The sequence below is a fragment of the Pongo pygmaeus genome, chromosome 1 (assembly GCF_028885625.2).
Source record: "Pongo pygmaeus isolate AG05252 chromosome 1, NHGRI_mPonPyg2-v2.0_pri, whole genome shotgun sequence".
NCBI lineage: Eukaryota > Metazoa > Chordata > Mammalia > Primates > Hominidae > Pongo > Pongo pygmaeus.
Genome location: NC_072373.2, coordinates 6695621 through 6712483, shown reverse-complemented (window position 1 = coordinate 6712483; position 16863 = coordinate 6695621). Strand labels below are relative to the sequence as shown.

Genomic DNA, 16863 nt, shown 5'->3' with positions numbered 1-16863 from the left:
CTACCCACTGGTCTCCGTGGGCTCTGCCCTCTTGCTTTGTTTCAATGTGACCACAGGTGATCTGGCTGTGCCATATCCTCCTGTTTCCTGTTTCCTGTGAGGTGGGAGTGGAGTTGGCTTCCTGAGAAGTGTCAGAGAAGTTAGATGTCTACCTCCTCACCTCTCTTTTTTGACTGTAGAAACCATGAGCCCTGGGGAATCCTATGTGGTGCTGTGCCAACTTGAGGAAGAGGGAAGGATGACATGGTCAAAGCAAGACTGTTTCTTTTAGCTTTCAATGGGGAATTTTATTTAGTTCCATGGAAATGAAGAAAAGCATTGACTCAGGCTTATTCCTACGTTGTGGAGTTTCAATAACATATTTTTGTCTGTGGATAGTTGCTAGTTAATCTTTCTGTTGGAGGGAGTGAAGACTGGGGCCAACTTGCTGTTGTCACTCCACTAATTTTACTTTCAAGAAGCAGCACAGTGAACTGTTTGTGGGCTCAGGCTGCAAAATAAGATTGCTTGGATTCTGCCATTTATGAGATGTATGCTCTTAGCAAGTTATTTAGCCATGTGCTTCAGGTTCCTTGGCTGTAAAATGGGAATTATATTAATAACTGCTTCATAGGGTTATTATTAATAATCAAGTTAAATGACATACTATATGTAAAGTACTTAAAACAATACATAGAAGATAGATAGCAGTAAATGAGTCTTTGCTATTGTTAGTATATTGTTGCATTTTTAACACCTGTATTTACATGCCTCAAATATTTTGGAGAAACAAGGTAAATATATAAACATTCAACAAAAACTGTAAGTTATGTGTAACAGAGAGGCAGAGAGAAATAGGGAGAAATAAGACAGAAAGAGAGAAGGCAAATGTTAGATGGAAATTTTCTAGAATAAAATTTTTGAGAAATTGTTCTAGCTCAGTCTCATAACTCAAAACCCTAAAGCAATATTTCCCAAATTTAGGCATGGATCAAAATCACTTGTAAAAACATACATTACTGGGCCCCAAGGATGTACTTGTAACAAGCTTTCAAGAGATGTTGCTGCTGCTGATCCCTGGGTCACACTTTTGAGCCGGAGCCCTAAAGTATCATCTAAAGTAAATCCTGCTTAGTACATGTTCATCCATCAAATTTACCTGCCTTTAGTAGTTCATTTTTGAACATTAAAAGGATTATGATAAATACACCCTAATGAAAAAAATATAAATTTTGTAATTTATTTTCTTTGTGGTAGCTTAAAAAATAATTTTAAATAATATTTTTAAATTTTGAAAATGTTTTCTCCTGGACATCAGCTTTTATTTATTTTAATGATATTAATTGTTTCTATAATCAGAAAATGTTTGCTTTTAACTGTGTTGAAAAAAGCCCTCATAACGAAAAAAGAAAATCACTCATAATCCTACTGAGACCTAACTGCCATTTATATTTCATTGTTGTTTTTTCCTATATTCCATCTGCCTATCTAACAATCTGATAAAATTGTATCATGCTGTAATTAAGGTTTATATTCTGCTTTTTGCACTCAATGGTATGTTAGTGTCCTTAAATGTTCTTTCATAGCATAGTTCTAAATTTTTGCATAATATTCTAATACGTGGACATATCATCATCTCCTTTACCCAAAAAAACTCAAGAAGCCACTCATTTTACAATAGAAAAAAAGTGATTAAACTTTTTTCATTTTGTCCAGTTTCCCCAGACATTATAAATGGAAACAAACAAACAAAAAAAGCTTTTAGCAAGGTTTAAAGTAATGTAATAATATTCACGTTAATCTAGTCCAGAAGATACTCTAACCCAGGAAAATATAATTAGTTACCTCAATAATAATTCTGAAGAGAGCAGGTTGAAAATACCATGCCAGGTACATAGTGGGCATTCAATGAATGAATCCTAACAAATACAATATCAATGATTTGTTTCTCTTTATTCTGAATGCTGTAATAAATAACAATAGATAAGTAAGAACTCTAGCTACTTTGTATGCTCTTGGAAGTACTTTGATAACTCTCACAAATTTATTTTAACTTTTATTAGTTTAATTTTATATTATTAAATTCCATTAAAAGAAGCAGTTTAGCTAGTTATTTCCATTTTCATTTGCCAAAGAAGAAAAATTCAGACTCTGATATTCATTTTTAAATATCTCCTTGGAACAATGTACTATAACAATATAAGGTCATGCCACTACTTTCCTTAGCCTCATTTAATTTCCACCTCACCAAAAATGAAAGCTGACGTTCAAGTGATAGAATAAGAGCCGCATAAATAATATCAAACTCCAGGGAACCAAGAGACATTAATTTTCAAATCCTTAACAGGTAATTCCAGAAATCAATTTGAACTACACTTTTCTGTTTTTATGGAATTTAATCAAGGGAAGCAAGTTTTAAGGAGAATCCATAAACAAGTTTATAACCTAAACTACACAAGACAAAACAAAATTTAAAATGCTATTATATAGCATCAGCCAATCTGTACTTTCACAGCAGTTTACATGCATATGAAAAGAATTGCTTTCTTGGTCAAGAAGTAAATATTTAAAAATGTTAACATTCAAAATATTTGAATGTCGTATACTTAACAAATATGTTTTAACTCAAATACAGAAATAGAGATATATTATCTCTAACTAGAGAAAGTATTAAACTTGAAATTTTCAAGCTGGGCTTTTATATAATTGAACAAACTCTTAAAAGGAATTTGCACCTAGGCTGGGTGCGGTGGCTCATGCCTGTAGTCCTAGCACTTTGGGAGGCCGAGGTGGGAGGATTGCTTGGGGCCAAGAATTCAAGACTACCCTGGCCAACATACTGAGACCTCATCTCATTTTTTTTTTTTGTATAAAAAAATTTTAAAGAGGAAAAAAAAAGGAATTTACCTGTAGGAACCTATGACCCTAGAAGTAAAAAAGATAAATGTGCAAAAATTATCCCAAAATTAAAATTATTCATATTAGTTTTCATTTATTTACCATGACAATTTTTTTAATAACAAAATCATGGTCAAGTCTTAAAAATAACACTTTTTATGTGTACAGTTCTTAAAATCTACAAAGCTGAAAGTTCTAGTACAATTATTCCCTATATGAAAAATATGCAAACTGGGACTCAAAGACATTTGGCTATTAAGCTGTCCAAGGTGAACCAAACAGTAGGAGACAGTCTGGATATTTAATTTAGGTCTAGAAATCCAAAATCTCTCTGTCTGTTTTATAGATGCAGACTTTTCCCTTTTTCATTTTCTTTTTAATTTCTTCATTTTCTACTTAATTTTCACTATAGTTATTGTTATTATTATCAGTTTTCGTTAACTTTCCATGGTGGTCTATTAGTGTACAAACTAAGGTTGGACATTGCCTTCATCTGTGAGATATGGTATTCCTGGCCCTCTAGGCCTTTCCTATGATTCTAGATGTGCTGTTATCTTGAGTTCCTAGTGATGTTTCCAAAGGAAGCAGGTCACCCAGTAGATCCAGAGTAATCTCATCTGGTGACTTATCAAATTTCTGGATAATGACTACACTCTGGAATCATATCAGAAACTCTAGACTACAAATGGCTTAGGGGCATTTCTCTAAAATCCTTATCTAACAGACTTATCACTCCACTTCCTACATATATTTCCATGTTCCTTAGGGCTCTATCTTAGGATTATCTCTTCTCACTCTGTACCCCTTTCCCTGAGGGACTTTAATTTACTCCCAAGGCACCCCTTGCTGTACATACCGGTAACCTGCAATTGTACATCACCATCCTGCTGAGGGCCAGACCCACACTGAGTGAGCTTCCTTGCCATGGCACAGAAAAGCAGGATCCCGAAAGAGTCCACCACAATCCCTAAGTTGAGGAGAAAGAGCTGGGATTTTAGAAAGGCTAGAGCTGGCAGGGCAGAATACCAGAGAGAGAAAAATCCTCATAGAGAAGCGGTGAAGATCTTCAGGTCTCCTTGAGTCTTCAGCTGAGTGCTGACTGGCACACAGATGTGAGGAGCTACCTGTCACCTGGGGCACACCTGCCTGGAAGGATCAGATGGAATAATTGCCAACCCACACACAAGGCCAGAAAGAGTCGGCGTTCCACTCAGAGTGGACACATATCTTGTAATACATGAGAAGTAGAGTAATTAGAAAGTACTGTCTGGAAAATAAAACAGAAAACAATTAGCCCTAGATTCATGGCTGCTTTGGTCTCTCCTTAAAGAAAAAAAAAATCATAAAAAGCAAGCCTCAAATTCGGGCATGGTGTCCTGTGAACAGCCACTGCACTCCAGCCTGGGCAACATGGTGAGGTCCTGTCTCTTAAAAAAAAAAAAAAAAAAAAAAAAGCGCCTCAAAAAACCCAAATTGTTCACCAGTAAGTAGTAACTATACCTCATAACAAAATGAAGGAATATTTTTTAAAATATGATAATATCCAGCACAGAATAAAATCAAATTCACAACCTCTGGCATCTAGTAATATCTACCAGACATGCCAAGAAACAGGAAACTATGATCCACACTGAGAAAAATAATTAAGCAATTGAAGTCAACTCAGAAATGACACAGATTAGTAGGCACAGATATTAAAACAAATACTGTAATTATATTCTATATGTTTGAGAAGCTAAGTATGCTACAGAGAGATTTTAAAGGATATAAAAAAAGACACACATCTAAATTCTAGAAATGATAAATACACTGAATGGGATTAATAGCAGATTAGACATAACATGTGAAAAGATTAATGAACTCCATGAAAAGACAGATAAAAAACAGTAGACTGAACAGAATATCCGTGACAACACAAAAAATCTAATATATATGTCCTTGCAGTCTCTGAAGGAGAGGAAGAGGCAGAAAAAATATTTGAAAAATATAATGGCCAAAAGAATCAAAACTTGAGACAGATGTAATAAAGTAATTTTACAATGGTAAAGGGGTAAATTCAGCAAGAGGACAGAACAGAACTAAACTTTTATGCACCTAATGAGAGCTTCAAAATACATAAAGCAAAAGCTAACAGAACTTGAAGAGAAATTTTAAAGTCTTCAATTATTTAGTGACTTTGAAATCCCTTTCTCATTAGTGGACAGAACAAGTAAATAACATTTCAATATGTACATAGAATAATTAAAAAATACTATCAACCAGCTTCACTGAACTGATATTTATGGAGCACTCCACTAAATAAATAGCAGAATTCCTTTATTTAACAGCACATAGACCATTTACCAAAATGGATCTATTCTAGGCTTTAAAACAAGTCTCAATCAAGTTAAAAGAATTTTAGAAAGCCAGGAGCAGTGGCTCACATCTGTAATCCTGGCACTTTGGGAGGCCAAGGTGGGTGGATCAGTTGAGGCCAGGAGTTCGAGACCAGCCTGGCCAACATGGTGAAGCCCCATCTCTACTAAAAATACAAAATTAGCTGAGTGTGGTGGCATGTGCCTGTAATCCCAACCACTTGGGAGGTTGAGGCATGAGAATTGTTTAAACCCAGGAGGTGGAGGTTGCAGTGAGCCAAGATCTTGCCACTGCACTCCAGCCTGGTTGATAGAGCAAGACTCTGTCTCAAAAAAGAAAAGAAAGAAAAAAGAAAAGAAGAGAAGAGAAGGGCTTTAAGAGATAAATGTATATTTTAAAAATGTAAAAAGGAAAAAGAACAAATCAAACTGAAGTAGACAAGGGAACAGAAATAATAAAGAGCAGAATTCAATAAAAGAGAAAACAGAAAACAAAACCACGCCCACAAAAATCAGTGAATCCGAAGTCTGATTCTTTGAAGATGTTGATAAAACTGGTCAACTTTAAGCAATACAGATAAGGGAAAAAAAAAAAAAAGAGAAGATACAAATTCCAAATATCTCTATGAGAAACAGGACATCACAGCAGATCCTACACAAAATAAAAAATAATAAGGGGATATTATGAACAAATTCACGATAAGAAATTTATCAGTGTAGATAAAATGAACAAATTTTTGTAAGATAAAAGTTATTGAAGCTCCTTTTCCAATTACCATAGCATGAGGAGCCATGAGCAGTAAAGTCTCTCAGGACACCCTGTATGAGGTGGTGCAGGAAGGCCCTGCATGGTGACCAGTTCAAGGGCCCCAAGTTTTTGGAGACTGGAGTTGCAGATGAGTTTGATGAACTATGACCTCCAGGACAAATGCTTCTCGGGCACCATCAGGCTTAAGTCCACTCCCCACTCCAAGTTCTCTGTGTGTGTCCTGGGGAAACAGCAGCACTGTAACGAGGCCAAGGCTGTGGATATCCCACACGTGGACATCGAGGTGCTGAAAACACTCAACCAGAATAAGAAACTAGTCAAGAAGCTGGCCAAGAAGTAGGATGCCCTTTTGGCATCTGAGTCTCTAATCAAGCAGATCCCATAAGTCCTCGGCCCAGGCCTACATAAGGCTGGCACGTTCCCTTCCCTGCCGATACACAATGAAAATGAAGTGGATGAGGTGAAGTCCACAATGAAGTTCCAGATGACAAAGGTGCTGTGTCTGGCTGTGGCTGCTGGCCATGTAAATGTTACAGACAACAGGCTTGTGTATTACATTCAACTGACTGTCAACTTCCTGGTGTCATTACTCAAAAATTGGCACAATGTCTAGGCTTTATATATCAAGTGCACCATGGGCAAGCCCCCAGTGCCTGTATTAAGACGCATTCTAATAAATTCTACTGCCATGAGTCAAAAAAGAAAAATTACTAAAGCTCACTCAAAAAAGATAGATAACCCAAATACCCTTATATCAATTAAAGTAAATTAATTTTTATCTAAAAACCTTCCCACAGTAAAAACTCCAGGTTTAGGTGGCATCATTAGTGAGTTCTGTCAAACATTTGAGAAATAAATAATGCCAATTCTATTCAAGATATCCCACAAAATAAAAATGAAAAAAGCTTCCCAATTCATTCTATGAGGTCAGCATTATATTGATACACGGAGCAGACAAAGACTTCAATATATTTTTTCTCCTACTGTTTTATGATACACTATTGAAGAAACCATGCGTCTACATTCATTTATTTAGCAGATATGTATTTAATGTCTTCTCTGTGCAAAGAGGAATATGGGGGTCTGCAAAGATCGTGACCTCAACAGGGAAGGTAATTTTTCAATTTCCTCTTCAAATTATTCATAAAAATTGCAAAAGGTCTCTGTCTACCTCAGCTTGCCTTTATTTGAAAGATCAATCATCAGTTACACAGTTTTCTTATTTTCTCATGACTAACCAAAGTGATCTCAATGGCACTAAAGGATGTTTTGTTTTAGGAAATTCTCATTATTTTTACTGGACCAGTAATGAAAATGATTTCTGCAGCAACCTAGATGATTCATTCCTTTTCAAGGAGTTGTATTTAGATTGGTGCAAAAGTGATTGCAGGTTTTGCCATTAAAAATAATGGTAACAAATTACCATTACCATTTACTATTAATAAATTACCATTTGTAATTGGTAATTTATTGCCATTACCTTTAGTGGCAAAACCTGCACTTGCTTTTCTGTTAATAAATTCAATGTTGGATATGCACTAGTTCATTTTCTACCTTTAGTCTCTTTCACTAAATTGAGTTCCTTGAGTTCTAGGATCTTGCCTAGATCCATAATGCCTGGCAGACATGTGCAATAAATATTTGTCAAATGAATGATGAATAAGTGAATAAATTAAAAAACAGCAAAGGCTAATAAATCAATAATTTTTGTGTTTTACAACTCTGGTTATTTTATTTATTTATTTTTTTTTACTACTTATAAACTTCCATTGATTCCCATAACAGAAACATATTGATTTGCAAAATTAGACATGCAAAATGTAAAACACTCTGAGCCTATATTAGCATACAAAAGAATATTACCATGTGGTACAGAGGGCATCTTTTTTAAAATAGCAAGACCGAGAATGGAAATTAAGTTTGAATGAAAATGTTAACCGAGCACAGAGCCCTACTCCACTCCCCATCTTATAAAAAATTCTTATAAATGAAGAACAGATGCAGTAATATAATAATAATTTTATAATGAATGTTGACAACTAAAAGGAGTACCACCTATGGACAAGAAATTTTAAAGATTTAGTGGAAATTAGATTGACCAAGGACATCAGAGTCCTCAGACACACATAGGAAAATTCAAACTGCTATAATGTAAGTAGAACTCTAAGTCTAGAGGCAACAGAGAGACAGAAACGGAAAGAGCTCTGGAATGACTGGCCCAATGATGAGCTGGGAAACTGTATATGGAGCTGATGGGCCAGTCATCCCTTTCCTCCTACCCTCTCCTTCTGCCCTCTCTGTTGAGCAGCACAAAACAGACATGTTTTAACTCACAAATTCAAATGAATAGGGCAATTTCCTCAGAGAGTGAGAACTCCCAGAAGGGCACTACTAGCACATGAATGCCTCACATCTCAGCAGCATACTCAGTCTCTCCTATGAAACCTGGAGATAAACCCCTGTGCTCAACCCTTATCCAGAGACATGCAAATAGGAATATGCAAACATAGAGGTGGGCAGGTAACTAAACATCTCCAAAAATTTAAGAAAAGCCAAAATCACGAAAGAGGTACTGAACCCAGCAGTAAAAACAAACTCTGGAGAAAATAAAGCCAACAGAGGACACAGGTGAACCCTTGAAAATAAGAGTCAAGTTCTCAGGAGAATGAGAGAAGTTGCCCCAGTGAAACATCAGAAGAGATTATTATGAAAAGGTTACCAGTTAGAGATCTTAGGAATTACAAACCTCAATGGATGGGCTGAATGTCAAATGGATACAACTTGAAAGTAAATTTATGTTCTTGATTGAATCAAAGGAATTTTTCCAGAATACAAGGCAAAAAGGACAAAGTCCTGTTAAAATAATTGGAAGGCCATTAGACTGAGGCAATTCCACTGCCTGCATCAGCAAACTGAAACTCAACTCATTGTAAACAGCAAACAGCAAACAACAGCAACAACAACAACAACAACAAAACACTTAAGCTTATTCAGTCAGAAATGGTCAACCTCTAACAAGAGACTGTTGCTGGAATGATTCAACTAAACCTACTGCTCCACTGTAACCAACCAAATATTTTCTTTGCCTTGCTCGTGTATTCACCCTATAAAAGCCTTCTCCTTCATTCGCCTTCATCAGAGCCCTGATCCACCTGCATTCTGGAACTGCCCAATTTGTGAACCAATAAAGCAGCCTCATTGTCTGGGGTGACATCCAAGTTTCACTGTCTCATAGCCATGGAGATCAAAGACCTGGACACAAAGAGTAAGGTTAGGAGCAAAAATTTAATAGGCAAAAGAAAGAAAATAGCTCTCTGCTACAGAGAGGGGTCCCAGAAAAATGAGTTGCCAATCTGCAGTGAAATGCAGGGTTTTTATAGATGCGCTAGTAAAGAGGTGGTGTCTGATCTACATAAGGCACGAAAAACCAGTTAGGACCAGGTGTGGCATCGGCATCGGGCATGAATCTCTGGCAGCCCCCACCCCATCTTTTATTATGCAGGTGGGTTCTCTGCCTGAGCTTCTCCATGTTGCCCATTTCTTACTGTACATGTGCTAACAACAAAGGGAAGGTGGAGCCCCATGGTGAACATGCCTGGCCCCCAGGTAGGCCTTTTCCATTGGTGTAGCTGCAGGCTTCCTCCCATGCAAGCTTCCAACTTCCTTATTTGTGTTTGCAGCTCCATCTTTCAGGATGCTCTTTGTTAGAAGAGAATTAATTTCTTGGGTTGCTTTTTGTTAGAAAGGAAGTTCTGCCGAGGACTCTTTTGCCCTCACTATCTGCCTAAAATAATTTCTATCTCCTGTGTCACCACCGTTTGCTCAAATAAACTCTTTCATATTTAATGTGCCTCAGTTTCTCTTTCAATAGTCCTAACAAGTATGAGTATAAAGGATAAAACTCAAGACAACCAGAAAATCAATCCAGAAAAGCCAGCATCCATCAGATCAAAGTTCCGCAATGAAAGAACATTGAGAATGTAGGACTGTCAATATTCAAAGAAATATAGAAAGGAAAACTTTAATAGTGAAAAATGTATGTCTTCCAAGCAAGTACATCTTTTTTGCCATGAGTTTGGAAACAATTCAAAATCTTGAGAACTGTAATGGGTGGAGGTTGGGGAAATAGGCATTGGTTAAAAATGCAAACTGGCAGAGCTTGCTTACATGGCAATTTGGCAGTTTTTATCAGAGTTTTAAATGTACATATTTTGACTCAGAAATTCCACTTCCAATACTTAATTTTACAGAAGTGTTTACACATGTGCATAAAGATATAACAACAAGGATGGTCACTGCAGCATTATTTGTGAAAAAAAATGGGAAAATTAATCTATCAATAGAGGATTCCTACCATACAGTGATTCTGTGGAATATTGTGAAGCCACTAAAATGTGCATATGTTTATAAATAAACAAAGATTCAATGGAATCACATAAAACTATTGACAGTGGTTCTCTATAAGGAAGAGAGACGTTTTGTGAGATCAGAGAAGTTGCCATGTAAAAGATGTTCGTGGTTTGCTCTGCATTTTTCTGTATAATTTGGGTATTTTACATTAGCCCTGAATCTCAACTGTCTCTTACAGCAATCAGAAAGAGAGCTGTCTGTTCTTGGACTATTCCATCTCAAGGCAAGTTATTTATCCATAGTTCAATTTTCCTAAGACACAGCTGAGCACTAACAACCACCACCCCGGGTGGTCTGCATTTACTTAAAGTTCTTCAAATTATTAACCAGAGGTAGATACTATCCCAAGCTTCACAAATTACAGGGGACAACTGGAGAATGACAGAACTGTAGAACACAGAGAATACCCAGAGATGATCTACTTCAACCCTCCATTTTATGTTTTTCTGGATAAGAAAACTTCTGGGAGTAGAACACTGGTGACTCAGTTGTGTATTATTTTCTTCGCCAATGATTGATTAACTGACACACCAACAAACAAAAAAAGCCATCAAGTTTGCAAAAGACAAATGGCACAGAAGAGGCACTCTCGGTCTGCAGTGATAGTCTGTGACTTGAAGTCAAGCACACCCAGGGCTAGGGTGGAAGAGACCCTTGGGAAGTAAATGAACTTACTTAGTTCTTTGCTTTCTATATGCAGCCACTGGTGGCATTAGGCAAGAGAAGAAAAATGTGTTTCATCCCATTTAAAATACTCTGTGGGCATCTAACACTTGTTATGATGCACTGTGCTAATACTGACAATTCAGAAATGTGGCCTCATTCTTAAGAGAGTCTCTGCCCTTAAGGACCTTATGGGTGAGGGGTGAGGGGTGAGAGAGATGCAGAGAGAGAGAGATGCAGAGAGAACAGACGTGCCATTCTAATAGTACAGAGGGCTGAGCCAGGGGCCAGGGGTGGGGGCATTAATGGCTGTGTTTGTGACCCATTTCACAGAAGAGTTCCACTTGAGTAGACCAGTTCTGGTGTCTCCCACCCTTCCTTCCATGCACACCTCATTCCTGCAGTAGAGAATTAGGGATTCCCTCTGTACTCACTATAAAGTGAAATAAGCTATTTTGAATGTTAGTGAATGCACAAGAACACACTGTCAATGTCAATAGGAAGAGTCAATACTTAACAGCTAAAAATTACACTTTCACGTTCTCTATCCCCCTCCCCTATATTATAGATAAAACTGAAAAAAATGACAAAATGCCAACTGGTCTTTGATAAGCTGAGGGCTATTTTGGCCATCTGTATTCTGCAGTCTGTTATTAACAAGCTGAAAAGGCTTTGACTCTTGCAATATATCAAAATAAGTCCAAGTTCTTTCAACTTTCTGTGATAGGAGATTTATTCTGAAGTCTGTCAATTATGATTGTTTTATGTTTTTTTCCTAAATTACCTGTTTTCTGTTCACTGCAAAGGTTGGTATTTCATCCAGTTAAGGGGCAAAAACACTGCTGACAAAACTTGGCAATCTTTATTTTGAGCTCATTAAAAAGCAAAGACAAAGTTAGGATTGACTTCGGGTGTAACTAGCAAGCAATGAAGAAGCAAAATTAACTTTAGTAGCACTAGTGTTCAGTTTCTCTTTATTTTAGAAGGAACACACACACGCACACACTTTTATAAGAGTGCACTGAGAGAGGCTTAGAGTTAGGGTGAGAGAGAACCTTTAAACCATCTAATCTAACTTTGCCGTCAGTACAGAGACCTGACCTTCTGCACTCCTGACTGATGAGATCTTCCTTCTCTGCTTGGATGCTACGAGCTACCAAAAGCTCACTACTTAACAAGACAGCACTAATTTTTAGAAAGTTCCTATTAACATGGGAAGACATGTGATGAACAGAAGCGTAGTGAATCACCAAGACTAAACACCTTTCCCTATCACGTCTGCCCTAAATCCTTTCTCCATCCCTTATCCCCCTCCTTCTTTCAATCTCTCTCTCTCTGGCCCTCCTTTTTTATCCCTTCACCACTTTCCAAACCCACCACTGCTCTTGTTCTCTTTCAAATCTCCCAATGCTCCCTGACACCCAAACCTCCTCTTGATTCAATGCCCAATCCAGGGCAGAGCTTGCGTGGGGCTTTCCCTGTAGAAGAAATGATCCCTCTGCTCTGATTATAACGGGGCTTCAGAAATACAAATGATGACATCCTGAGGCAATAGATAATGAAATGCAATCTTATAATATAGAGTGACCTCAGTGGTAGAAGGAAGAAAGGAAGAATTTAAACATTTTAGTTTTTTGCCTGCTTTAAGTTTTTTTTTTTTTATTATACTTTAAGTTCTGGGATACATGTGCAGAACGTGCAGGTTTGTTACACAGGTCTATATGTGTCATGGTGGTTTGCTGCACCCATCAACCCATCATCTATATTAAGTATTTCTCCTAATGCTATCCCTCCCCCTGCCCACCACCGCGACAGGCCCCGGTGTGTGATGTTCCCCTCCCTGTGTCCATGTGTTCTCATTGAAGATGTAGAGGACCTTACATCACTGAAGGAATAAAAATGTAGCCTGCGGCTCCTGTATATTCCTAAATTTCCCTTCTCTTCATCATTATTTTTTAAATTTATCTGCTTTTTCAAAGACTCAGGTAAAAGCCCATCATAAGCCATGCCCATAGCACAGCTATTTCCACACACCAGCAGGATGATCTCTAAATGCCCTGCTTTGTGGAGCCAGGTAGAGTGTAAGAATGTCTCATGGACAGGAAGAATCAATATAGTGAAAATGGCCATACTGCCCAAGGTAATTTATAGATTCAATGCCATCCCCATCAAGGTACCAATGACTTTCTTCACAGAATTGGAAAAAACTACTTTCAAGTTCATATGGAACCAAAAAAGAGCCCGCATTGCCAAGACAATCCTAAGCCAAAAGAACAAAGCTGGAGGCATCATGCTTCCTGACTTCAAACTATACTACAAGGCTACGGTAACCAAAACAGCATGGCACTGGTACCAAAACAGAGATATAGACCAATGGAACAGAACAGAGCCCTCAGAAATAATACCACACATCTACAACCACCTGATCTTTGACAAACCTGACAAAAACAAGAAATGGGGAAAGGATTCCCTATTTAATAAATGGTGCTGGGAAAACTGGCTAGCCATATGTAGAAAGCTGAAACTGGATCCCTTCCTTACACCTTATACAAAAATTAATTCAAGATGGATTAAAGACTTAAATGTTAGACCTAAAACCATAAAAACCCTAGAAGAAAACCTAGACAATACCATTCAGGACACAGGCATGGGCAAGGACTTCATGTCTAAAACACAAAAAGCAATGGCAACAAAAGCCAAAATTGACAAATGGGATCTAATTAAACTAAAGAGCTTCTGCACAGCAAAAGAAACTACCATCAGAGTGAATAGGCAACCTACAGAATGGGAGAAAATTTTTGCAATCTACTCATCGGACAAAGGGCTAATATCCATAATCTACAAAGAACTCAAACAAATTTACAAGAAAAAGCAAACCACCCCATCAAAAAGTGGGTGAAGGACAGTTCTTGATGAACAGACACTTCTCAAAGAAGACATTTTTGCAGCCAACAGACATGTGAAAAAATGCTCATCATCACTGGTCATCAGAGAAACGCAAATCAAAACCACAATGAGATACCATCTCACACCAGTTAGAATGGCGATCATTAAAAAGTCAGGAAACAACAGGTGCTGGAGAGGATGTGGAGAAATAGGAACATTTTTACACTGTTGGTAGGACTGTAAACTAGTTCAACCATTGTGGAAGACAGTGTGGCGATTCCTCAAGGATCTAGAACTAGGAATAGCATTTGACCCAGCAATCCCATTACTGGGTATACACCCAAAGGATTTTAAATCATGCTGCTATAAAGACACATGCTCACGTATGTTTACTGTGGCACTATTCACAATAGCAAAGACTTGGAACCAATCGAAATGTCCATCAATGATAGACTGGATTAAGAAAACATTGCACATATACACCATGGAATACTATGCAGCCATAAAAAAGGATGAGTTCATGTCCTTTGTAGGGACATGGATGAAACTGGAAACCATCATTCTCAGCAAACTATTGCAAGGACAGAAAACCAAACACCACATGTTCTCACTCATAGGTGGGAATTGAACAATGAGAACACTTGGACACAAGAAGGGGAACATCACACACCAGGGCCTGTTGTGGGGTGGGGGAAGGTAAGAGGGATAGCATTAGGAGATATATATATATATAAAATATAGGAGATATAATGTAAATGATGAGTTAATGTGTGCAGCACACCAACATGGCACATGTATACATATATAACAAACCTGCACGTTGTGCACATGTGCCCTAGAACTTAAAAGTATAATAAAAACAAAAACAAAGAATGTCTGAACAAAGCACCACATTGAGCCTAGTTTTCTCCAGTCGCTGTTCATACAGCCTTCACTATCTACAAGGAGAGTGCGGGATTACTACGGTCACAAGGTGAAAGAAAGGTCTGTGGAGTTGCTATCAGGCTGTTCATACATCTTCCTCTCTTTCAGTCATTGATAGCAATTGCTCGTCAATTCTTTGTGCTCCTGTACCACAACATATTTATTATGCCCTCAAAAGCAACACAAACCACCTGAACTCCTAAAATACAAAATAAGTTATTAGAAGATCACAGAACCAGGAAAAGCAAAAGGGTAGGCATGGTTTACATATGCGTTCTTCCTCTTTCCTGGGAGAAATGCTTTTTCAGTTCCTCCATTGATCAGAGAGGCTGACATTTTCCTTCATCACCAAGGTTTTCTTGCGGCTCAGAAAACAATACCCCTAAATGAAACCCTCAGAAGCAAACATTTTTCTTTGACCTTCACCTGCCCACTTATCTCTCAATACCATTCTCCCCCAGGGCTAGTCATAGAAACCAGAACACTAAAGAACCCAGAACCCAAAGCCAGCCGTGAAACCTAGAAATATTACTATAACGTTCCCCTTTGCCTTTCTGTGTAAAAACTGGCCATAAAAATTATGTGGGTCTTAAGAACCCTTTCCAGAGACAGCCCTGCCCCACACCCAGAAGGAAGAATTGTTGCACAGAGAAGCCAAGAAGAATCTAGACAGACAAGCCTTGCTGGGTTTCCTCACTCCGTCTATTAGCATTAGATCTTGCCCTTTTTGTCTAATTATATTTCTACACGCTGTTCATACTTTGTTAAGCACAAAAATGGACAATTTACAGCATATCCTTGAGTCTTCACTCTGAGGGGCTCCTGTGTTGACACAATAAATTTGTATGTCTTTCTCTAATTAATCTGCCTTTTGTGAGTTGATTTTTTTCAGCAAACTTCAGGGGTCAAGGGCCTTGGCCCCTACAGTTTTACACACAGGGACAGCAATCACCAGCACCTATTTCCCTGTGGCTTTACAGTTTACAAAGCCATTTTGCACACCTGGCTGTCATTCCCTGCTCTCATCTATCCTAATCCTCTCTCTTTGGTCAATATCCCTGAGCTGCCTAACCATCCAGCCTGTCCTCACCAAGCACATCCTAGCCTTTCCCTCAGAGTATGCGGGTAGTGGAAACAGGCTAGAGGTTTGTTTAGGGCTGCATCTGGAGAGAATGGTGCTATTCTGGCAGGTATACCTTGGATGCCACTGTGTAGTCAGTCAACCGTGCTGTCTGCCTCATTAAAGGCCCCCCATTCTTCTCAGGCATACCCAAAGAGCTGTGCTATCCAGTTTTCTTTAGAAAGGTCTGAGCAGCACTGCTGGCTCTGCAAGGGCATCAAATTGGGATTTCGTAACTGCTTGCCCCCCAGAGGAGAGTTTAATTTTTTTTTTTTTTTTTTTTACAAGGGCCAAATGTCCCACGTTTATTTACATATGAAATGTGTTTCATACAGTTATGATGGATGGAGTGCGTAACACCTGACAGCAGCAAGACCTTTCGAGGAACAGAATGTTGACTACAGTATATCATGCAAGTATCTATATATACACAAAAGAATTCCTTTTCTTAAAAAAAAAAGTACAAAACATGTTCAGGGATAAATACAAGATATAAAATGCAAAAGAAAACACAAAACAAAACCAAAAAATAGAACTCTCTCAGAGAACTATAAACGGAAAGGACAGAAGAGTACCTCTGCTGCATTTTAATAAAGCAGAACTACCGACGTTAAATATACTTCTTGAAATGGCTGAACTAAACCCCGGTGGCTCAGTGCTTAAGGTAACGGCCAATTGCAATACACAGGCGACTGCACTGATAAGTCAGTGGTTGAAGTTGTGCATCCCAACTCTAAGTACCAGAACCTTTGGCAGTAGCATCCAGAACAGGAAACACCAACTCTTTTGACAGCAAAGGGTTAAGTCAACTGATTTTTTTTCTGTTAGGAGCCAGAGAAACACTTGATATTCTTAGTTGT

General features: G+C 38.0%; 1 protein-coding gene and 1 pseudogene across 1 annotated transcript in view; one reads left to right on the top strand and one right to left on the bottom strand.

The window, feature by feature from the left end:
* Nucleotides 1-16863, bottom strand: part of PLD5 (phospholipase D family member 5) — a 433240-nt gene that overhangs the window by 267091 nt on the left and 149286 nt on the right. The gene's annotated exons all lie outside the window — the stretch shown is intronic.
* Nucleotides 6024-6772, top strand: LOC129009325 (large ribosomal subunit protein uL1-like; annotated as a pseudogene).